Below are 24,950 nucleotides of genomic sequence, written 5' to 3' on the forward strand. Positions count from 1 at the left end.
TTGAAGTATTTTATCTCTCAATTAAGAAGTTACCACAACATTTCAAATAAGAAGACAATTGTTCTCGATTGAATTGTCAGATAAAATACACATCTTATTGTGTGGTGGTGACTCAAATCCTACTTGGACTAGGACTCAAGAGAGGTGTGCTATTTGGACTTCTAGTTCTATTAGGACTTAAGTGTAGAATTCTACTAAGAGTAGGACTCCTACTTGCATGTATGGGACCTTAGAGGGGACCGTATAAACAAGGGTTAGAGGCCATAGGTTTTTCAAACCCCTCTGAAAACCGATTTTAACCGCCTCTAAAAATTATTTCTGTACTAGTGGCCCCTCAGCAGGCCGGGGCCCTACCGTGGCCGCCTGCCGGGGCCACACCCCTTAGCCGCCAGGGCCCTGCCGGGGCCGCACGCCCGATGCCGCGCCCGGCCGCAAGTTCAGCCTTCTGCTCTCCAGGCGTGTTCATCGAGTTGCTGGTGGCACTGCAAAGTTATGCATGGTAAGTGGTATTTTCTCGGATTCTAGACAACATTTCTATCCAGTACTGTGCTAGGAACCTCAGAATCCTTGCATATAAAAAGGGAAGAAAAACAGCCTTTAGGTAAGAGACGACAATAAATCAACACTGAGAAGAGCCATATCTAGCTTCAGGGTTCTTAGAAGCAGTAGTTTATACCGAAGGACAGTGCCGATCCTGAGTTATTTTGGACCTGGAGCCGAACCAAAACTCAGGGCCCTTTATAAATAAACACGTTAAAAAATACTCAATATGTATATTTAAATTTTTCTTGACACTCAACATGTATTTAAAAGCAATATTTATACAAACAAATTATACATATTAAATTTACTTTAAAAGTTTCCTCTAACATTTTTTGTGCGAAGTCGTTGATGATGGCATCAGTATGAATCTCATCTAATAGATGATCAGTGTACTCTAAGTTTCTAACAGATAAATTTGATTCTCAATTGAGAGATTAAAAGGAAGCAAAGATAACCTACTGATTCAGTAGGCGGCAGAAGAGTCAAGCGGGAGAGGCGAGCTGGGCAGCCGGCCGGCAACGGCGTCCTCCGGCCTGGCGTCTGGCGAACTGCGGTCTGCGGAATCGTTGTCTCGTCGAAGCTCGGAAAGAACGTGTGCGCACGCGTAATCGCCGCCTATTCAAGTCAAAGCTTCGTCCCGTGAACCTGTCCCGTCGCTGGGCATCGTAGATCTGTAGAACTCCTGGGCTGGGCTCTAAGCCTTCTCAAGTGTTGCCATTGCCTTCTTGATCTTTGGACTATATATGGGCCAGGTATAAACTAATAAAATTCTTAATATTCCTTCCTAATACTAGTACTGAATACGTATACTGGGAGGGGCCCAGCAGCGTTCAGGGCCTCGAGCGGCCGCCCCCGTTTGCCCCACGCCCACCCCCCCAGGGCCGGCACTGTCGAAGGATTTTTAGAAGTTGCAGCCGCCATCGCTAACTTCATGTGATGGGCAACATAGAAGCCACAAGTGTGTTCATCGAGTTGCCGGTGGCACTGCAAAGTTATGCATGAAAGCATTAGTAAGTGGTACTGGTACCGATTCAAAAGGACATTTCAACTATACGTATACTGCAACTTTTTTTTTCGCTTGTGTCTTCTCCTCGCCTAGGAAACCTTTGGTTACCTAGTGTTGAGCCGTTTGTTATTTGGTTTGGTGTTGTCTACTTCCTCTTAATGAAATACGTGCTACACGGCACGTTCGAGAAAAAAAAAGAAGGAAGAAGTGAGGCAGATTATTTTAGAAACCGTTGCCTCCTCGAACCTGGTACGGAAGATGTGACACGCTGCAACAGATCATGGTGGACTACCCACTACAAGAAGCAGATCAACGAGTTGCTTTGCTCTGTCTACGAAGATAACGATGGAGGCTCTGACAATCTCTACATCACCTCGCTGAGGTTCTGTTTGCTCAGGAAGCATGGGTACGGAGCGTGGTGTCCCATCGATTTTAATATTCTTGTTTGAGATAAGGGATTACATGAGTTCTAGTGCAATCCGTTGTAGTCTAGCCGAGTTAGGATACTCAGGCTCTCATCCGAGAGACCTGGGTTCGTGTCCTGGCAACGGAATTTTTTTTCTTTTTGCACTGACAGAAAACGAATGCATTCAGAGACAACGTCACCAGCACTGTAATCGTTCTCCTATGAACACCTTTTCCGCGAATGCGTAAGCATTTCAACGCCTAGAATATTGGATTAAACATCATCTCACCTTCTAAAATTGTGTCACTACTTCAATCAAAGTTAAGCTCTTATTCTCAGCCTCTAAAATTATGTCACTGCAGACTGCTTCAATCAAAGTTGGCTCTTATTTAAACTAGCGGAACATGCTCTACTTACACACGTTCTATATTATTACTTAACACTCATCAAGCACACGTTCTATATTGATAGATACTTCTGCTAGACTGTTAGCCTTGTCTAAAAGGATTCTGAAAGTCGGTTTTTGGTTTCCGCGACACCAAAAACACAGCAATGGACTTCTGCGTCTTAGTGGAGCATCATGGACCTTGCCAGGTTGGTATCAGCTACCCTGTCAAAATCAGAAACAAGGATTACTGATTAGAACAAGCAAAACGATTTTCGATTAACATAGAATAGATGGCGATCCTCTGATATGGCATAGGGATCAACATTTAGAAATAAGGGTGTGTCCAACGGCAATCCAAATCGCTAGCAAGGAGCATGTTATATTCAAAACTGATGAAAGATAACGATGATTCGGTAGTTCATATATAACTAAGGAGATCATAAGCCATAGTGACCATCTTTGGATCAAAGTGTAACCATAGAGGACTCTCTATAGATGATTCGGTTGTATTTGGTGGATACACGATCTCGAACGCCGGCTACCGCCGTGTCCGCCACCACCGTCGCCCTCAAGCACGGTCTGATCCAGTGATCATGTTCGAGTTCTCTTCCTCTCGCTCAACGGTACATGACCTGGACTGCCTTCCGTTCTGGGCCGCACAGGGTCCCTCTCTACTTAGCCCACTCTGGCCCAGCTAGTCTAACGTTCGCCTTCTTCTGTCTTGGAGGCCCAGCACGCCTTCCCGCCTGAATGTTCCCATGTTCAGTTTCTTCAGTCATTGGCTCCCCTTCTTCAGCAACAGCGTCTTCAGTATTTTCCGGCGCCATCTCCGCAGTTTGGTCTTCAGTGGTGACACAAAGTCACAATGGCAATAAAATTCAAGATGTTGACTATTCATAGAAATTTGGTTTAAAGTAACAACTCAACACAAATAGCATAGTAATAGGGTGCACATACCATCTATATACTGGGCTCGCTCTCCTGGACTTAGAACATGCACCTCATGTTTTTGACCAGTAGGTTGTTCCTCTTCCTCATCTTCTGACTCACTAAGCCATCCACCCCATCCATAATAGGAGGGTCCCCTTGGGCCAGTCCTTCTAGCTGCATTAAGTGGCAATACAGCTTCACGAGCAGGTGGTTCAATGAACATAGGATCTTCCACTTCCTCATATGCTGACTTAGTCTCTGCTGGTACCTACAAATGTACAAAACTTATTGAATTGAGCCCACTGGCAATTTCACAACATGAATATGCATCATCAAATAGATAACATAAATCATAATCATAATATCATATATTATGACTCAGAGTTTCTGCTTAGAGAAAAATGTCGTATTATGGCATGACAGTTTGTTTACCATTCTTTTTTAGTTTTCTCCATTCTACTAGTGTTGAAATTTATATCATCCTATTTGAGAATTCCACAACATGCATAAGCATTTGTGGATTGGATGACAACAAAAATCATAATAATAAATTAATGAATAATGACCCAAAGGACTTTAGTTAGAGGAAACAACTTTCAGTTTGCTGCATTGTGTCAGTATCAACTTTGGCATCATCATTGTAGCGTAAGGGACTTAATGGCCCTGAAAACATAGTAATACCGAAAGTCATAGTGATATCCAAGATAGATTATTGTACAAACACAAAATGATCACTATATTTACTTTAGCATAATATAAAACTTTTCATTTACACTGGTTCACGTTGCATACTTAGGCATTCAAATGTTCATGGACACAGGACACATACAGAGGTAACACTACTGGAAACAGAGACTTTGCCGAGTGCAAAATTCTTTGCCGAGTGTCAAAAATCGGGCACTCGGCAAAGACCTTCTTTGCTGAGTGCTACACTCGGCAAAGAATTGCACTCGGCAAACACGGGCATTCGGCAAAGGACTTCTTTTGCCGAGTGCCAGACTCTCGGCAAAATCTCTACACTCGGCATAGGCTGCCCGTGAAACGGCGTCCTGTCACAGCCTTCTTTGCCGAGCGCCTGCGGTTAGGCACTCGGCAAAGATTTGTTTTTTTTTGTTTTTAATTTCTTTGCCGAGTGCCCTAAATCTGGCACTCGGCAAAGATTTAAATTTTTTTTTTAAATTCTTTGCCGAGCGTCTCAGATCTAGCGCTCGGCAAAGAAAATTTTTTATTTTTAAAATACTTTGTCGAGTGCCCCCTGGACGGCACTCGGCAAAGATTTATTTTTTTTTATTATTATTTCTTTGCCGAGTGCTCCTGTGGATGCACTCGGCAAAGAGGAAATTTTAAAAAAAAAATTAAAACATTCTTTGCCGAGTGCCTGATGGCTAGCACTCGGCAAAGATTTAAATTTTTTTTTAAATTCTTTGCCGAGCGTCTCAGATCTGGCGCTCGGCAAAGAAAAAATTTTTATTTTTAAAATACTTTGCCAAGTGCCCCCTAGACGGCACTCGGCAAAGATTTAATTTTTTTTATTATTTCTTTCCCGAGTGCTCCTGTGGATGCACTCGGCAAAGAGGAAATTTAAAAAAAAATTTAAAACATTCTTTGCCGAGTGCCTAATGGCTGGCACTCGGCAAAGACACCCTTTGCCGAGTGCCATGCCCCGGCACTCGGCAAAGTTTTTTTATTTTTTTTGTTTTTGGCCTCTAATTTTTGTGTGCAGCCTTTTTAAAGCACCAGGAACTCCTAGTTACAATTTGGGGATTTTTTGTGGCTTTTTGTTATATTTAGTTACTTTATTTCGTTTACTTGAATTTTTCCGGAAATTAGAAATTTGAACTGCACGTGGTACGAATAATGGAGTTTAATGATTCAAAAATTGATAGTCATGTTAGTGAGTGTTGTGAGAGGCCGTATCCAGGAACGGACCCAAAATTTCGGACATCTTGTTCACGAAACATGTCCGCGAAATTGCGTGTGAAGTGTTTATAAATTCTATAAAAAGCAAACGAAGTCCAAAAATCATGAAACTTGTTGAGATGTCGTAATATCATATGTGGAGGCTATGATAAAAATTTCAGAAGATTTCATGCACGTTGTCATGTACGATGCTTACAAACTAGGACATCTCCACGCGCCTGGCCGCCCGCGCGCCGTGCCCTCGACCGGCCCTGCCCCCGGCCAGCCCTTGCCCTGGCCGCGCCGCCCGCTGCCTTCACGCCGTGCCCCCGGCCGGACCTTCCCCCAGCCGCGTCGCCCGCTGCCCGCGCGCCAGGCCGCGCCGTGCCCCCGGCTGGCCCTTCCCCTGGCCGCGCCGCCCTGACCCCGGCCGGCCCTGCGCCCCGGCCGCGCCTTTTTTCCGGCCTTGCCCTGCCCCCGGCCGCGCCCCATGGACCACCCGCCCCGACGCCATCCGTGCTCGACCCCGTCCCCGACTCCGCCCGATCCCGACGCCGCCCGCCCCTACCCCGTCGCCCGTCAGGTATGCCTTCTCACTTATTATTGTCGAGGTAGTGGTAGTTGTAGTAGTATTAGTTGTACTAGTGGTAGTATTAGTACAACTAGTGGTAGTATTAGTAGTAGAATTAGTGGTAGTAGTAGTAGTAGAAGTAGTGGTAGTAGTAGTACAACTAATGGTAGTAGTTGTAGCAATAGTGGTAGTAGTAGAAGAACCAATGGTAGTAGTAGTAGTAGCAATAGTGAAAGTAGTAGTACAAGTAGTGGTACTACTTGGATATATTCTTCTGCATGGATTGATATCCAAACTACATGGCTTCTGTTGAGCCATATGTGCTTGTCGGCCATCGTGCCGTTGTTTTTTGCAGGTTTTGGAAACCTCACCGTGCAGGGGAGGTTCTGCCGAATTTTTTTGTAAATGACAGTATTTTGTTCTATTTTTGTAGAGAAGAGCCCGTCAGAGTTGAGTCGGAGTTCTCGCCACCGTGTCGGTCTGCCTGCACCGCGTCGTCTCGCCACTGCACCGACCCGCCATGGCCTCGCTAGCCTGACTCCGTCGCCACCCTAGGTATAACCCATCTTTTTGTATCATTGTCGTAGATCGCGTAACCCAGTTAGGCGTCTCCCGTTCGAAAGAGATACGGTTGAAGGTATGCAGATCTTTGCATATCTATGACCGTATCTATTTCAGATTGTCCACGCTTTTTGGACAGCCCGCGGATGCGTAGATGGGTTAGTTTCCATGTTCTGCTCTAGTCCGAGATAGAGTTTCGACATCACCTCCCTGTTGTTCTCCGGATACACACTCTTCTTTGGCAGGACGTGTATCTGGAGAACAGCGGGGAGGTGCTGCTGAAATTCTGTCTCGGATAGGAGTAGAGCATGGAAACTAACCTCATCTACGCATCTACGGGTGGGATTAGGACCTATCCTCACCTATTAGATAGTAGGAACACCATGTAGATGCAATTGATGGTTACATTACTCGCCGATACATATGTTAGAGGATGGATGACCGTCAGTGGATGTACACGGGCTGGAGAAGTCAGAGTGATTACACCACGGAATGGATGAACAAGACCGATGCTTTCTTGAACAGTGCATTTGGCAACGCTGCTAAAGGACATTGCCTAGTTTTGTGTCCCTACAGCAAATGTGGAAACAGGAGAAGGGTAAACAAGGTGGAAATGGGTAAACATCTTGTGAAGAATGGATTTACGTTGGACTACACCCGGTGGGTCCACCATGGTGAAGCCCATCGTATGAGAGAGGAGGTGGTGAGACCACGGGTGGAGGCTTTTGATGCTGATGCCGGGGTAGCAGACATGTTAGATGACTTTCACCAAGGATAGTTCGATAAGGGACGTGAGGAGAAGATGGAAGCAGCCGCACAGGCGTTCTACGATATGATGGACTTGGCATAGAACCCCTTCATGATCGGTCAATGGTGTCTCAACTGGATGCCATTGGACACTTAATGGGGTTGAAGTCCGAGTTAAACTTAAGTCGACCTGGCTTCGATAAGATGTTGACCGTGATTGGCACCTTGCTTCCGGAGGGCCACATTCTGCCGAAGAGCATGTACGAGTCACAGAAACTCCTTCGAGCACTTAAGATGCCATATGAGCATATACATGCTTGTCCGAAAGGGTGCCTCCTATTTAGGAAAGAACACGAGCATGCAAAGTTCTGTCCAAAGTGTAAATCCTCTAGGTACTTAGAGGTAGACTCTGATGATGGCCAGAAGAGGCAACTTACGATCCCCATGAAAATCCTACGGTACCTTCCGTTCCTACCGAGGATCCAACAGCTATACATGACCGAGGAATCCGCGAAACAGATGACATGGCACAAAAATGGCAAACGGTATAATCCTGACAAGATGGTACATCCATCCGATGGTGAAGCTTGGATCTGCTTTAATGACAAACATCGTGACAAAGCAGATGAGGCTCGTAATGTACGTGTCGCGTTGGCAACAGATAGGTTCAATCCTTATGGAATGATGGCTGCCCCATACACATGTTGGCCCGTCTTTGTTATCCCCCTTAATCTCCCCCCCCCCCCGGTGTCTCCTTTCAATGACATAACGTATTCTTGTCGTTGATAATTCCTAGACACCTAGGGAGTAATATGGGTGTATTCATGGAGCCCGTATTTGATGAATTGGTCCGTGCTTAGGACGAAGGGGTATGGACATACGATCGAGCTACAAAGACAACCTTCAAAATGCACGTTTGGTACCACTACTCCCTGCATGACTTCCTGGCGTATGGGATATTCTGCGCCTGGTGTGTTCACGGGAAGTTCCCATGTCCAATATGCAAGGAAGGTGTGAGGTTTATTTGGTTGCAGAAGGGTGGCAAGTATTCGTCGTTTGATAGACATCATCAATTCCTACCTCTTGACCATCCATTCAGACAAGACATCAAGAACTTTACGAAAGGCATCAAAGTGACAAACCCTGCACCGTGGATGATGAATGGTGCCGAGGTTCATGCTCAGATAGGTGCTCTCGTGCCCAATGAAGAAGGTGGTTTTGTGGGATATGGTGAGCAGCATATGTGGACTCATATCTCGGGCATGACGAGGCTCCCCTATTTTGATGATCTTCTTCTACCACATAACATTGATGTAATGCACACTGAAAAGAATGTTGCCGAGGCACTTTGGGCAACACTCATGGACACTGAAAAGTCTAAGGACAACCCAAAGGCTAGAGTAGACCTGGCAACGTTGTGCGATAGACCAAATCAAGAGATGCAACCTCCTAGTCGTGGCAAGACCTGGAGAAGGCCTAAGGCTGATTTTGTCTTGAAAAAGGACCAAAGGAGGGAAGTACTTGAATGGATCAAGAAGCTAATGTTCCCTGATGGGTATGCAGCGAATCTAAAGAGGGGAGTTAACTTAGGCACTCTGCGAGTCAACGAGATGAAGAGTCATGACTACCACATATGGATTGAGCGGCTTCTTCCGGCGATGGTTCGAGGCTATGTCCCGGAGCATGTCTGGCAAGTGCTAGCAGAGTTGAGCTACTTATTCTGCCAGCTTTGTGCCAAGGAGCTCTCTCAGACCGTCATTGATGACTTGGAAAAAGCGGCACCTGTATTGCTCTGTAAGTTAGAGAAGATCTTTCCACCCGCCTGCTTCTTGTCGATGCAGCATTTGATTGTGCACCTCCCATATGAGGCACGGATGGGGGGGCCCGTGCAGAACCGTTGGTGCTATCCAATCGAGAGATGTCTGAAGACTCTTCGCAAAAAATATAGAAATAAAGCCAGAATTGAGGCTTCCATTGCAGAGGCAAAGAAATTTAAAAAAAAATTAAACTTTGCCGAGTGTCTGCCGTGTTGGCACTCGGCAAAGAGCTTTTTAAAAAAAATAAAAAATCTTTGCCGAGTGCCTAGAGGGGTGGCACTCGGCAAAGAAAATTTTCAAAAAAAAATAAAAGCTCTTTGCCGAGTGCCTTCCGGGTTGGCGCTCGGCAAAGAATTTTTTTAAAAAATAATAAAAAATCTTTGCCGAGTGCCTGGAGGGTTGGCACTCGGCAAAGAAAATTTTCAAAAAAAAATAAAAGCTCTTTGCCGAGTGCCTTCTGGGTTGGCGCTCGGCAAAGAATTTTTTTAAAAAAATAAAAAATCTTTGTCGAGTACCTGGAGGGTTGGCACTCGGCAAAGAAAATTTTCAAAAAAAAAATAAAAGCTCTTTGCCGAGTGCCTCACTGTTTGGCACTCGGCAAAGAAATTTTTTTAAAAAAAAAATCTTTGCCGAGCGCCTCACGGGTTGGCACTCGGCAAAGAAATTTTTAAAAAAAAATTAAAAAAAACTTTGCCGAATGCCTGCAGGGTTGACACTCGGCAAAGTGACCATCAACGGGACCGGCGCCGTGACGGTCGCTTTTCTTTGCCGAGTGCCCCCGGGGCACTCGGCAAAGCCTTTGCCGAGTGCCCGATAAAATACACTCGGCAAAGAGTGCTTTGCCGATCAATTTTTTGCCGTGTGTGCTTTGCCGAGTGCCGCACTCGGCAAAGGCTTTGCCGAGTGCCGCACTCGGCAAAGGCTTTGCCGAGTGCAATATAGCCTTTGCCGAGTGCCTCAGGCACTCGGCAAAGAACCTGAATCCAGTAGTGTAAGATTGTTGGCTTCAAACAAAAATTAATACCAACTCGAAGTTATTTGGTGGTGAAATCAGTTCTTTCAGAACTACCCACCAACCATATTGATACAATGATGATTTAGCGCACTTGAAAAGAGATAAAGAACATAATAGTTTGTCAAACAAAATGTGGCACAATCACAGTTAGATATACAACATCAGAGAAGAAGCCTTGCAGTGGAGAATAGGTGAAGCAGGATGCTTGCAGCACTTAGAGGAGTGTGTGCAAGATGTTAGTATATTTTACTTAATGGCTCAGTTTGTTTTGTCATTTAAGCCACAGTACGGCATCTTTTTTTCCCGGATTAAGCTACCAACCCTTTAAGTCTGCACATATGCAATGGTTGTATGAACAACTTCTTTTTAACATGGAAATACACAGGTGTCATTAGAGGTGTTATGGTGGCGACTAGGGTTGAGTGGGAGAGAGCGGGCCGGCCGGGCAAGAGAGAAGGATTTTCCTTCTAATTCCTGCATGCTTATTCTCATAGTAGCTAATGGTATAAATAGCCGTTAGGTAGCCCAATCACCCCTTAATTCTCTCTCAATCACTCTTGCTAAGCTTCTAAATTTGCACCTGCTAATGGTGCGCCCAGGATTGTCCTCAGTTTGGTGCCAACCTAGCCACTTTCCTGATTTTACTGCGCTTGCCTTCTATATTCTACGGGTGAATCTCTTGCCCCACATGACAACATACTCCTATAACACTACACCCCTCCTGGACAAGCAGCTTGTCCTCGAGCTGCGACCTAACCAGCTCATAACAATAACTCGACTCGACACAAACCTAACACTTAAAAATAAGCCTTTTACATCTCAGCCTATTTTATTATTCTCGACCTGAAATAGATTTGGACTCTTTATTTTGCGGCCTCCTCAAAGGAAGGTAGACACCGTCTGAATGCAATAATTGCACATGCATAACCACCTGGATCCCATGGAGTAGTCCGCACATGGGCTGACGTCTTGAAGAAACAAGAACACAACAGCCCACGCAGCTTGGCCACCACATCCAGCCCAAACTGTAAGCCACGTCCTAGACATGCATCTTGCCAAGGAAAATGGAGCTCCACCTGTCTGCGCCTCGGCATGCATATCACCCATAAAGCAACAAGGTGGTCGTGCCGCAACAGCGACCAGAAGAGGCGACCCCACGGTAGTCGATGGCGAAATGTGGCGGCGCTACGCGATGCGCGCCTGCCCATGACCCATGCCTTCTCCCCGCCTAATACCTGCTGGTCCGTGCCACATAGGGAAGAGAGGAGGGCTTCCAATGGAGAATGGAGAATGGCGAGGAGGGGTGCGCCTCCCCAGCCGCCTCCACCGCAGACTCAGAGTTCACTACCCATGTGGGAAACAGCATGCCCGCCGCCCGCGGGGGGAAACGCATGCCCCAGATCCCCGATGCGGCAGACGAGAACAAGGTCCTCCACGCAACGATGCACAACTTGGAGGAGCTGTGAAAGGGTCTAGGGCTGAATTAGCTACAGATCGCGCATCTCCCGCACCCGCCGACATGCTACGAGGCAGCGAGAAACAACCTTTAGTCGCACCGCCTCCGACACCTGGCGGACACTCTTCTTACTCAATTGCTCCTGGACAATCTCCTTCATCTTCGATTCTGACATGGAGACAATGAATGTCCCATAGCCCAACCGGCCGCAGGGGAACACCGGCAGCATGGTGGTGGTGGTCGCCACGGTGGTCGGGATTTCAGGGCCTAGGTGCTGGGCGAGGTCGGCCAGCGCCTTGGCGATGGGATCCGATGGCGGCGGTGGTGGCACCTTTGGCAGCTTGTTATGGCGGCGGCTCAGGTTGAGAAGGAGAGAGGGGGCCAGCCGGGGGGGGGGGGGGGGAGGAGCCGGCCGGGCGGCCTTGCCCACGGCCGAGCAAGAGGGAAGGATTTTCCTTCTAATTATTCATGCTTGCCTTTTTTGCTCTATGAGTGAATCTCTTGCCCCACATTACAGCATAAGCCTCTAACACCACCCCTGCTGGACAAGCAACTCATCCTCGAGCTACAACCAAACCATCTCATAACCATAACTTGACTCGACACGTACCTAACAACTAAAAAAAGCATTTTACATTTTCATTTTATTATTCTCGGCCCGAAATAGATATGGACTCTTTATTTTCGTGGCCTCCTCAATGGAAGGTGGACACCGTCTGAACGCAATAATTGCACATGTATAATTAACCACCTGGATCCCATGGAGCAGTCCGCACGATGGACTGAAGTCTTGAAGAAACAAGAGCACAGCAGCCCATGCAGCTTGGCCACCACGTACATCCAGCCCGAGCCACGAGCCCACACCCAGCCCCATCCAAAAGGATGAGCTAGGCATAGCAATTGCATGCAGCCACGCATCTTGCTGAGGAAAATGGAGCTCCACCTATCTGCGTCGTCAGCATGCACATCACCCTAGAAGGCAGCAAGATGGTCATGCCACCGACAACAACCAGCGAAGGCGCCCTGCAGCATGCCTGTCGTGACCCTATGCATGCCTTCTCCTTGCTAGATGCCTGCTGGTCAGCACCGCACAGGGAAGAGAGGAGGGCTTCTGATGGAGAATGACGAGGAGGGGTGCGCCAGCATGCCGCAAGGGAACACCGGTGGCATGGTGGAGGTGGTGGTTGCCGGCGGTCGGGATTCAAGGGCTCTAGGCGCGCCCAGAGAGACACCATCTGCTGGGCGAGGTCAGCCAATGCCTTGGCGTTGGTATCCAGTGGCAGCGTCGGTGGCACCTTCGGCTACTTGTCGCCCTCATCGGAACCTGGCATCTCCAACACATGTTATGGTGGCAGCTCGGGTTGAGAGGGAGAGAGGGGGCCGTCCGAAGACCTTGCCCATGGCCGAGCAAGAGAGAAGATTTTTTCTTCTAATTCCAGCTTATCTCTAATCCCTATATGAGTCACAGATTAATAGCATCCCTAGCTTACCACTCCCTATAATTCCTCTCTTCTTTCCTATCATTCCTCCAACCTTCCGAACTAACCCAATCAGCTAACTAACGCAAGGCTGAACAATTTGCTGCGCCTCTAATTCAGCATGGCTGCTAGCCACTAGGTAGGCCCATGACATACGCCTCTAACATGAGGTCTTGAAAAAAAAATTATCATAAGTCCCCCACTTAACCCTGGTTAGGTGGGACACAGGCTGGTACTAACGAAGTGATAAGAGCGGGTACAATCGGACATCAGGGCATGAATGCTAACAGACAAAAGATGTGTCTCCATTCTAGGACGATTCAGACATCCAAATCTCCTCTCATTCAGATTGCTAAATATGGTCTATAATTCATAATTGAAACTAGGTGGCCCTGGCAGCACTTAGGTAAAACTGATAAACCATGGATGGCGATGTGTCTTTGAGTAGACATGTTGGGCAAACGATGAATAGGTCTTTCGATAAGGAGAGACCAGGTGTTTTTTGTTTTGAGTGAAATGCACCGGAGGCCCTCAAACTTTGAAGGGTGTCATTTAGATCCACGAACTTTGAAAATGCATTTCTGGGTACCTAAACTTATTACTGGTGCACCGCAGGTCTATACCAGCCACATGGACGTTTGTTACTGATGTGGCATGCCAACATGACATGTTTTTTATATTTAACCACGTTCCTTCCCTCTTCTCACTAATGGATCCTTGTCTCCCTTTTCTCTCACGCTGACCCAGCACGTTGGACGCCGCGGCTGCCCTCACCTCATTGTTGCTAGTCTGCATGTCGCCATTCTACCCCACCACTAGCCAACACTGCCATCATCCATATAGTGTGGAAGCTTGTCACCGCCATCATCGAGCTAGGCGCGTGGAGAAAAGCATGGACGGGGTCAATGGTCAAAAAAGGGTGGTCAAAGAAGAGCGACTCGCCGCGCACGTACCAGTGCTGCTCCATCCCCTTGTGCAAAAGGATGCAGTCACACATACATACAACATGCATGTGTGTCAGCATGTGGGGTGGACTAACCAAGGTCGCCGGCCATTAGATAGTAAAAGATGCAACAACTACTGTCACAGTAATTACTCCTATGTGCGTGGATCATAAAGTAGCAGCTAGCTTCCCTATATATGCACCAACTGCAGTAGCATGTTGTGCTCTACAGCAGCGAGGCGAGGGGAGTCTCGGCATCCACATGCTGCAGTCGCAATGAGAGAAGAGGGATGCAAGGAGAAGAAATGATCTATTCGTGAGAGAAGAGCAAAGAGGAGTGCTTAAATGAAGAAAAATATGCCACGTTAGTATCGAGGTAAGGGGAGCCTCGGTGTCCACGGGCTGCAGTCGCCATGAGAGAAGAGCGAAGCAAGAAGAAGAAAGGATCTATTCATAAGATAAGAGGAAAGATGAGTGCTTAAATGAAGAAAAATATGCCATGCTAGTATCGAGGTGAGGGGAGCCTCGGCGTCCATGGACTGTGGTCGCCATGAGAGAAGAGCGAAGCAAGGAGAAAAAAGGATCTATTCGTGAGAGAAGATGAAAGATGAGCGCTTATACATATAAAAATATGCCACCCCAGTATGCCACATTAGCTAGAAACGCCCACGTGGCTGTCATAGACATGTGGTGCACCACTAATAAGTTTAGGGACCCAAAACTATATTTTTAAAGTTCGCAGACTTAAAGTGGCAATGCCCTTACATGTTTGAGTGCCGCTCATGCATTTAACTCTTTTGTTTTTCAAAGTATGAGGAGTAATAATAAACCATCCATATTGAGCATGTTGTTCTGAAATGAGAAAGTGAGAATTTGAGAGAGGCAATAAAAAGAAATGAGAAATCACCCAACCTGAGGAGGCTCATCCTCCACGCCATCCTGCTGTTGGTGATACTCCAGCAGCAGCTGCTGGTCCTGCTACTGCTTCTCCTCTTCCTCGATCTCAAAGATCCTGTTTTGCACAAGCTCGTAGGAGCCTTCCTCCAGTACGCGCCACACATCAGGGCCAGGGCCCCCGTACACCTACAGCCGTATCAGAGAAAAAACCACAATCGATCAATCAGCTAGTGCATTCATTCATTCACACTCGAATTCAAGCGCCAATCGCCTCGAACACAAGAGAACGCCTTGCAACTGGCTGTTCACGGCACCAAAAAAGGCGGATTTCGAACCCCCAATCGATCAGGAAACCCAAACCCTAAAATGCCGCCATAGACCGATGCTGCTTGCAGGGGGGGGAAAAAGAAGAGACCTAATCGAAAATCACCTTGAGGAGATCAGCGACGACGGCCCTAATGTCGCGTGCGGCGTAGCCCATGGCGGCGAAGTGGTCGATGGCCGCGTCGATCCGGCGGTTGCCCTTCCTGGGCCGCCGCGCCGGCATTGCTCTCCTTCCCTAGCTTCTTTTAGGTTTGTATACGAACGGTCGTCCGCTGGTTTTGGTTGCGGTTTGGGGCTTCGGGCGATGCGGCAGTGCTACTCCTACAGACTACAGCCCTACTACTTCCGTTCCGGCCTCGGAATGGCACGTGACTCTCGCTGCCTCGTCAGCTCGGCTCAAAATCCCATCACCGCAGTCCACATCACGTCAAAGCGGGGTGAGACGCTCCCTGTCAGGTGTATGGACCGGCCTGGCTAGTGGCTACTGGCTACCCCTTCCTTTATCACGAAACGTCAAAGCGGGATTGGTTGTTAGATTGGAAATGATGATCTAGTTTTTTCAGGGTTCTAGAAAGAATGATAAAATTTTGAGAGGGGGTGTAAATAATGACATGACCGAACTGGAATTTTGGGTTGGAATGAATTCTCCGGCGAAGTATTCGGACTGCCTGCTAATCTCGATTCCTCCTCTGCATCTCGCTCTTCACCACAGTCCCTAGACATGGAGTTCGATGACCGCTGCCACAAGGTCCAGGAGCCCAAGTTCGACTGCCTGCTCTTCGGTAAGCCGCTCTGCTCTGCTTCCTGCAAAAATGTCGCCGCCCCGTTGCTGTCTTATTTTTGTTTCGTTCTGTTGTTGCCTTGTTCCTCAGCCCCTTCACGGAATGCAAAGGTTTTCTGACCTGTTTGTTCTTGCCTGCAGACCTCGACGACACCTGTACCCGCTGAGCTCCGGGATTGCAGGCCATGTCAAGAAGAACATTGAAGGTGAGATTCCTCTTCTCCTGCTGTTACTGGCTGCTGCTTGTTTTTTTACTGTCTGAACTTTCAGTGAACTGAATGCCTGCATCTTTTCACTTTTTCCATCATTCATTTCAGATTACATGGTTGAGAAGCTGGGTATTGATGAGAGCAAGATCGAGAACCTGGACAATCTTCAGGTTATCCGGTACCTAAGATTGTCAACTACAAGTAGTATCTGTTTCCTTACATCGATATATGGTGATGCTAAATGTGTGTTGGGTAAACTAGTATTATGTGTAGTGTGAAATTTTGAGCTGTGTTAACATATGCGTGAATGAATGTTCAATTACATGAGCAGATGTGTTTGAGAAATTTAGGGATGAGCAAGGGAACATTTCAAGTGATGATATGGGCAGCTTGCTGATGTTGTACAATTCTGCGCATCTGAGAACTCATGGGGAAGAGATATACTTGACAACAACATCACTTTCAACAAGAGCCACCTCCAGTCTCTGCTGCTAGAAAATTTGGAGCCAGAGCTACGAAAGGAGGTCCAGTGCACTTTGGAAACACCTCGGTTCAGGCGGGTCAAAACAGTGGAGACAAGGCGCTACATCTCAATATATGAGAAGAAGGCTACACGAGATGCGACTGTAAGGATCACATGCCTCTGTAAAGTAGATCAAAGGTAAGCTTCTTACTTAGATCGGAAAACTGTTGATGTACCTCGCCCTAGGTTATCATTCGGTCCATGGCGCCGCAGCGGCTTGGACGCCGGTGTCGCGGCAGCTCGGCGCAGTGGAGTCCAGCGTAGTGGTGGCGAGGTCCAGTAGCGACGGCGGAGTCGGTGGGGCTTCCCGTCGCTGGCAGCACTCTTCTTTAGATCGGATTAGGTTTTCTATTGGTGGGTCACGGCGGCTCCGGTCAACCTCTTAGTTAGAGCCGTGAACCACACCTATCCTTATAGTGTTGTGCGACAGGGGCCCACTAATCATATTAGGGTTGGGCGCCCCCGATCAGGGTGCAGATCCGAGGGCCCAGGGCCTATTGGTGGAGATCAACTAACATTCTCCCCCTTGATCTCACTACCATCTTTCAATTTCATATATCATTTACTTTTGTTCATTTCATTACAGATTAGCGCATAGAGCATGTTTCATCGTCACGGTCAATTGCCGATAGATTTAACAGCTACAACACACCACTCTGTTCTGAAATAGATACTTAACTTTGGGCCTTCTTTTGTCCAGGAATTTTAGGCTTTCCCTTAAACCCATGCTAGCTACATGTTCTCTGAACACGTTGGGTGATAAGCCTTTTGTAAGCGGATCCGCGAGCATCTTTTTAGTACTTATATGCTCAAGACTTATGACAGATCCCGGACTTTATCTTTCACAACATAATACTTTATGTCAATGTGTTTGGCAGCACCACTTGACTTATTGTTGTGAACATACTACACTGCCGAATTATGATCGCAGTATAACTTAAGTGATCTATAGATGTCGTCAACTATCTTTAAACCGGGTATGAACCTCTTTAGCCAGTTCATCTGCCCCGTTGCCTCATAACACACTACAAACTCGACATACATTGTGGACGATGTAGTGATGGTTTGCTTTGAGCTTTTCCATAAAATAGCTCCCCTTACGAGAGTAAATACACGTCCAGACGTGGATTTTCTATCATCTCCCGCATAATCAAAATCTGAATATCCCACTATATAGAGTGAATCAGATCTTCTATACATCATCATGAGGCATTTTGTTCCTTGCAAATCACGCAAGACTTTCTTTACTAATTTCCAGTGTTCTATTCCAGGATTGCTCTAGAATCTGCTAAGTAACCCGGTAACAAATGTCAAGTCAGGGCGCGTACATACTTGAGCGTATTGCAAGCTTCCGACAACTAAAGCATATGGAACCATTTTCAATTTGATCGATCTCATACTGGTTCCTAAGGCATTGAAAATCTCCATATCTGTCGCCCTTGACTATAGGAGCAGGTGAGGGACTATATTTGTGCATACTAAATTTCTTTAAGATCCTTTCCATGTATGCCTTTTGTGACAGTCCTAATACCCCTTTACTTCTATCTCAGAGAATCTCGATCCCTAGAACGAACGAAGCTTCACTAATATCTTTCATATCAAATTTTAAGGATAAAAACTTCTTTGTCTCCAGTAGTAGACTGACATCACTACTAGCAAGTAAGATATCATCCACATACAGGACAAGGAAGATAAACTTTCCATTCTCAAACTTTACATAGACACAATTATCCTCTACATTCTCTTTAAACCCAAAATTTCTTATTGCCAGATCAAACTTCAAGTACCACTGTCTTGAAACTTGTTTTAATCCATAAATGGATTTCTTTAGGCGGCATCCCATTCGTTCTTTTTCTTCCATGATAAAACCTTTCGGTTGTGACATGTAAATATTTTCCTCCAAGTCCCCGTTGAGAAATGTCGTCTTTACATCCATCTGATGTCATTATAAATCATAATGTGCTACTAATGTCATTATGATTCTGAAGGAATCCTTACATGAGACTGGATAAAAGGTCTCATTGTAATCAATCCATTCTCTTTGCGTAAAGCCTTTTGCCACAAGTCTCACTTTATATCTCTCTATATTCCCTTGAGAGTCAAGTTTTGTTTTGTAGACCCATTTACAGCATACTGCTTTGGCTCTTTTAGGAATTATATTGAAGTCCCAAACTTTATTGGCATTCATAGATTTTATTTCATCTTCCATGTCCTCAAGCCACTTTGATGAATGATCACTTCTCATGGCTTATTCAAATAAGGTGGGATCATCCTCCATTTAAAATTCCTCAGTATTGTATACTTCATAGTCAGCAGAAATAGCTTATTTTCTAACTCTTTGAGACCTTCTAGGGGCCTTCACATTTAGCACATCTTCTGTTTGAGGCTGTTGTTGCTCCCCCTCATGTGTGGTAATAGGTTCTATAGGATCTTGAAGAACATGATCCTCATCGTCATTCATTGTTGCCACAGACGGAATAACAACAGGTGTTGGCACCATAGTATCTTTCACTGTCGGTGCAGCGACAGCAGGTAGTGAGAAAATTGGCTCATGAATCATCGGAGTGGGCGCATACCCCGCTTCTCTTCAAGGTCAATTTCTCGAGCTACCATGCTCCCCCTCATCATTTCATCCACTAGGAAGACAACGTGTCTCGTTTCCACAAACTTTATATGTCTGTCTAGACAGTAGAAACGAAAACCTTTTGACTTTTTTGGGTGGCCAATGAAATGGCAACTTACTATTTTAGGATCTAGCTTCCCAATGTTTGGGTTAAATACTTTAGCCTCAACAAGACTCCCCCACACACGTAAGTGGTTTAGTGAGGGTACTCTTCCTGTCCACAACTCATACGGTGTTTTGGGCACCGACTTACTTGGTACTCTATTGAGAATATAAATGGTGGTTTTTAACGCCTCCATCCACAGGCTCAACGGTAAGGTGGAGTAACTTATCATACTATGCACCATATCCATCAGGGTATGATTGTGACTTTCAGCTACTCCATTCTGCTGAGGTTCTCCCGGTATAGAATACTGGGCTACTTTGCCATTCTTCTGTAAGAACCTTGCAAAAGGTCCAGGAACTTGGCCATATAGGGTATGCCGACCGTAGTACTCCCCTCACGGTCAGACCTGACTATCTTAATCTTTAAATTGTGTTGGTTTTCTACTTCTGCCTTAAATATCTTAAATTTATCCAATGCTTTTGTTCTTTCTTTGATTGGATAAATATAGCCATAATGGGAGTAATCATATGTGAATGTTATGAACGAATCATAACTATTCACACTCTTTATAGGAAACGAACCACAGATGTCTGTGTGAATAATCTGTAAAATTCCTGCTCTTCGTTTGACATCTTTCTTAATTTTCTTTACATACTTTTCTTTTATGCATTCTCTGCATTATTCTAAATCTGAGAGCTCTAATGGAGGAAGAATATTATTCTTAACTAGTATTTCTATTCTCCCCCTTGAAATATAGCCTCATCGACAGTGCCATAATTTCGACCACGCATTATGAGCTCTCTTATCCACTATTTTCAGAATAACTCTCTGTCGCCAGCTGCTTTTATCAGTTGGATAGCATATGTCTTTGAAGAGCCAGTGAACTGACTCTTTATTCTATCGAGGTACTCGGTGACCGTGTCACACTCTGGGATTCAACCCACAATTGCAGGCTCAATCGTGTTCTTTATCACAGCCAAACATTTTTTGTTGGCAGTGACCCACTTCCTATGCTCAAAGTCATAGGACATCTTTTGGGATTCAAAATCCCTCTCTTTAGTTGCCCAAGCGGCATCAGCCTCGTTTGTTTTCCTCACCGGTGCCACAGGCTCAGTGAGACACGGTGAGGTGACTACCCAGTCCACCTCAGTCACAATGAAGGCCAGGTCAGTCTTTTTTCTAACATAAAAAATAACAACAATTGCATGCCTTAATTCCAATGTTGGTCAAAATTAAAACATACAACTTTTCTTATACACTAATTCTACATCATCGTTGGGCAGAAATAGAATTAATGCATAAAATCATTAAAATTTACAACTGTTCTTATACACTAATTTTACATCACCGTTGGGCAGAAATAGAATTAATATATAAAATCATTACGATATTGTTATTAACAACGTTGGTCAGAAAATAACAACATCATAATCATGTCAAAATCTCTTTTTCTCCAATTAAATATCACATTGGTTCAAAATAACTGGAGAATAAACAATTTCTTTAGCAGCGGAAAAACTCTTTTTTTCTCCAATTAAATATCATGTTGGTCCAAAATAACTGGAGAATAAATAATTTCTTTAGCAGTGGAAAACGTATACTCAATTTTTTGAATTTTACCCACAGGGAAAACTTACTTTTTCTATTTTCTTTAAGCTATTTTTCATTATCCAGAAATAAGCAATTACTGGAAAATAAAAAAGAAAAAACTGATCTTGGGTCGGAACTGGCATAGTGGCCTGGCCCAGCTCTGGCCTTTCACTCGCACGCGCGTGCGCTGCGCTGACCCAGGCCGCAACCTGGGCCTGGGCCGGCAAAGCAGCCCGGTGCGATCGCCCGCCTGGGCCGAGATAGGCCCGGTTGATCTGCGCCGTTGGATCCAATCCGACGGATGTCCACGCATCTCGCCCGATCAAAACCCACACCGCGGCTCATCCCTAAAACCCTAATCTCATTTCCGTCTCTTGCCTCTCTCTGTCTCCGCTCTCCTCTTCTCTCACGCCGCGCAGCGCACCGAGCGAGCGAAGCAGTGAAGCGAGCAGCCATGGCGCCATCGCTGGCCCCCTCACCGGCGTGCGTGCTCCCCAGTGGGTGGGCGCACCGCCGTCGAGCAGCCTGGTCGTGGCGCCCCCTTGGACGAGCCCGGCAAGCAGCGTCCCCGGCTAGGCCTTCTTCTCCCCGCGCGCCGGCGAGCCGTACTACGGCGGTGTCAGCAGTGGTCGAGGCAGGCCTCCCCTTCCCCTTCTTCCCCTTCTGATTTGGGTCTTGTTGGTTCTTCTCGGATTCAACCGATTTTGGGGATCTAGGGTTAGGGTTTCTTTAGGTAAGCCGCCTAGCTAGCTCTTCCCCTTTCCCCTTCTTTTCTTTGGATCTTTTTCTCTGTTCTTCTCAGATTTCATCCGAATGGGGATCTAGGGTTAGGGTTTCAAGTTAGAGTTAGGGATTCAATCTGTTCTTCCTCTTCCCTAATTGATTGCGGGTTTAGGGTTCGGTTTCGAGTAGACTTGAAGCCGAGCCCTCCTTCTCATCTTTCTTTCACCCAGTTAGGGTTAGGGTTAGGAAAACCCTCTTTCTTCTCAGATCCGAACTGGATCTGATCGGTTCTCTGCTTTCTTGTCTGTTTCTTCTTGGTTCTTTGCCGATTTGGGATTAGGGTTAGGATTAAGGTTTCGTTAGGGTTAGGATTAACCCGATTCATTTTTCTTTCGACTTGGGTTCGGTTGAACCCTCTGATCTTTTCTTGCCGCGCGCCGGCGAAGACGACGGTGCGGCTGCTTTCCCCATGCGGTGGCGGTGGTGACCGACAGTCAGTGACGCTCGCCACCCTCCTGCTCTCTTTTCTCTTTTCTTTTACCCGATTAGGGTTAGGGTTTCAATCCGAAATGGATCGAACCCTTATTCTTCGATTTCTTTTCTATTCACTACCCATACTAGATCTACACACGGGCGAACCTCTCTCTGATACCATTGTAAGGATCACATAATACCTCTATAAAGTAGATCAAGGGGTAAGCTTCTTACTTAGATCGGAAAACTGTTGATGTACCTCGCCCTAGGTCATCATTTGGTCCATGGTGCCGCAGCGGCTTGGACGCCGGTGTCGTGGCAGCTCGGCGTAGTGGAGTCTAGCGTAGTGGTGGCGAGGTCCAGTGGCGACGGCGGAGTCGGTGGGGCTTCCCGTCGCTGGCAGCACTCTTCTTTAGATCGGATTAGGTTTTCTGTTGGTGGGTCATGGCGGCTCCAGTCAACCTCGTAGTTAGAACCGTGAACCACACCTATCTTTATAGTGTTGTGCGACAGGGACCCACCAACCGTATTAGGGTTAGACGCCCCCGATCAGGGCACAGATCCAAGGGCCCAATAGGCCGTTGGGCCTATTGGTGGAGATCAACTAACAGCGACCATACTGGAGTTTGCAAACTAGACTGCAACATCTTGCACGCTATCTACTGTGATGAGTTGAAAGAACTTACAGTGTAAGGAAACCACACATTGGTATATATACTTAATTCATGTAACAATGTAGTTCGTAGTGTCAATTTACTATATACTAAGTTGGTAGTAATAATTTACTTAATGAGTTGCTTACTTATTAATTCACCAATAATGTGCAGTGTTCTAAACTGCTAATAATACACATTTACTTGATAATGTATAGATGGTGGAAGGAGTTCAAAACAAGAATAGATCTAAGCTTCGCAAGGGACAGAATGGTGGAGCTACACTTTTGGATGCTCGGAGTGATTTTTGAGCCTTATTACTCATATTCACGGATAATGATGACAAAGATTTTTGTATTCGCAACCTCGTTCGATGACCTTTATGACAACTGTAGCACCACAGAGGAGAGTGATATCTTCACTACGGCCATGGAAAGGTTTGCCTACCTAGATATTCTATTATACATTTTTTAAGATAGATCACTTGTAGCTAAGATTAACAAAATTTATATATACATCACTAAACTTTACCTTTGCTTGAAAACAAATGACAGGTCGGATGAAGAAATAAAAGAACAGATTCCAGCATACTTATGCACTCTTCATCAACATACCAAACACTACAAATCAGATCGTGAAAGAAAAACAAGAATGCTGAATTTGTCAAAAAAAAAAAAACTGGTATAAGCTGCTCCAAAAGATCACATTAAGGAAACATGACGAGTTTTCTCAATTAATTCTATCATCCTTATATTTATCTAGTTAGGTGATTGACACTGCTAGATTCTACCATGCTGAGGTTAAATGGCGTGATGAACAGTTCATCCCAGCCAATATTGAAGAGCACCTCCAAATTTCCACCCGTAGCAGTGCTTGTATGCAATGCAGAGATGACAAATCTTGGCTTCATTTCACCGGGAGATGTGACTACAAGGGAGGATGTTGAGTGGGCTCTCACCTTTCCGAAAATCATTAGAGGTGCCTGTATTGTGGGGCACGTCGGCAATGACATCGTGTCTCATGAGGTTTAGAGAATCTCTCAAACTATACATATAAAGTTCTTGTAAAAGATAGTTGCAAACCAGTTTCATCAGCAGTGTAAATGTTATATTTATTTACGCATTTAGACATTTTAAATCTTTTATTTTCTACTGATTGTCCCTACTTCTCGCTGTCCCTTGAAGCGTGAACAAGCTTCGCAGCATGTGGTATCCACGGTGCAAACTTGCATGAACCAATATGAGGCGACAGTAGAGGAAGCCAACAAAAAGCTTAAAGTCATAATCGAAGAAGCATGGATGGACATTGTTGAAGAATGCCTCGAGCACAAACGTCCAATGGCACTTCTAGAGATAGCGATCAACGTTGCTTGAACAATGGATTTCATGTACAAGCTTGAAGACGCATTTACCCTCTCATTTAGCATCAAGGACGTTATAGCTTCAATATATGTCAACTCCGTGTGAGTTTATTGATCCAACATTAGTAAGCAAGACTTGTTGGCGTTTGTGGGTGGGCTTATGGTCTGCCAAGGGTACTTTTTACTCATGTAACAACAGGACTTTTAAAACCAGACATTATATGTCATATGTTTAGTGGCTGGCTAAGAGGTGTCAACAAGGATGTGAAGCTTCTACTTCTGCTAGGAACAGATGTGACTTGTTGGTCTCTTTGGCTTAGCTGGAATGATATTAAGAAAAAATGTTTCTCCTATGCAGGTTATCTACTTGGTTACCCACTAGTTACATATTTAGGGCTATTTTGCAGAAGCCGGATTTGCAGGATATAGTTGTAGCGGTATCGCAACAGTTGACACAGGTGGCAAAGAAAAAAAAATCTTCTAGGCATATGAGTGGTTCTAGTTTAAGAATTGATAGTCACTAGAATGTGCCAGATTTTAGCTCTTTTATTAGTTGTGTGCAACATGTTAGACAGAGGTCGGAAATTGCTCTTTAAGGCTTTGTATCATCTCAATGTATTGCTTTTGAGATTTTAATAAAAGCTTGCTTTATAAAAAAAAAGTGACACGCCGTTACAAGTTTGAGGACTGGCGGGTGCACCTAACTTTTTTTTAATTAGGAACCAAGTCCGTACATTGTTAACAATAACAAAAATGGCATCGATATTACTGTAACATTTGAAATGCAATAATCAAATCGAAAGCACATCGACAATGATTGAATACCATCAAAACCATACTAAAAAAACGATAAACACGTCAATCTACAGCTCATAGTTGGATGCATGTTACATAACAATAACAGTGCCAGTAGAAAGCAGAATACCA

The 24,950-nt window shown here is 45.6% G+C and overlaps 1 pseudogene; it reads left to right on the forward strand.

Annotated features, from left to right (window-relative positions):
• Positions 1-416: 416 nt before the first annotated feature.
• LOC136469193 ((E)-beta-caryophyllene synthase-like) lies at positions 417-24,129 on the forward strand (annotated as a pseudogene).
• The last annotated feature ends 821 nt before the right edge of the window (positions 24,130-24,950 follow it).

The sequence above is a fragment of the Miscanthus floridulus genome, chromosome 8, assembly GCF_019320115.1.
Source record: "Miscanthus floridulus cultivar M001 chromosome 8, ASM1932011v1, whole genome shotgun sequence".
Lineage (NCBI taxonomy): Eukaryota > Viridiplantae > Streptophyta > Magnoliopsida > Poales > Poaceae > Miscanthus > Miscanthus floridulus.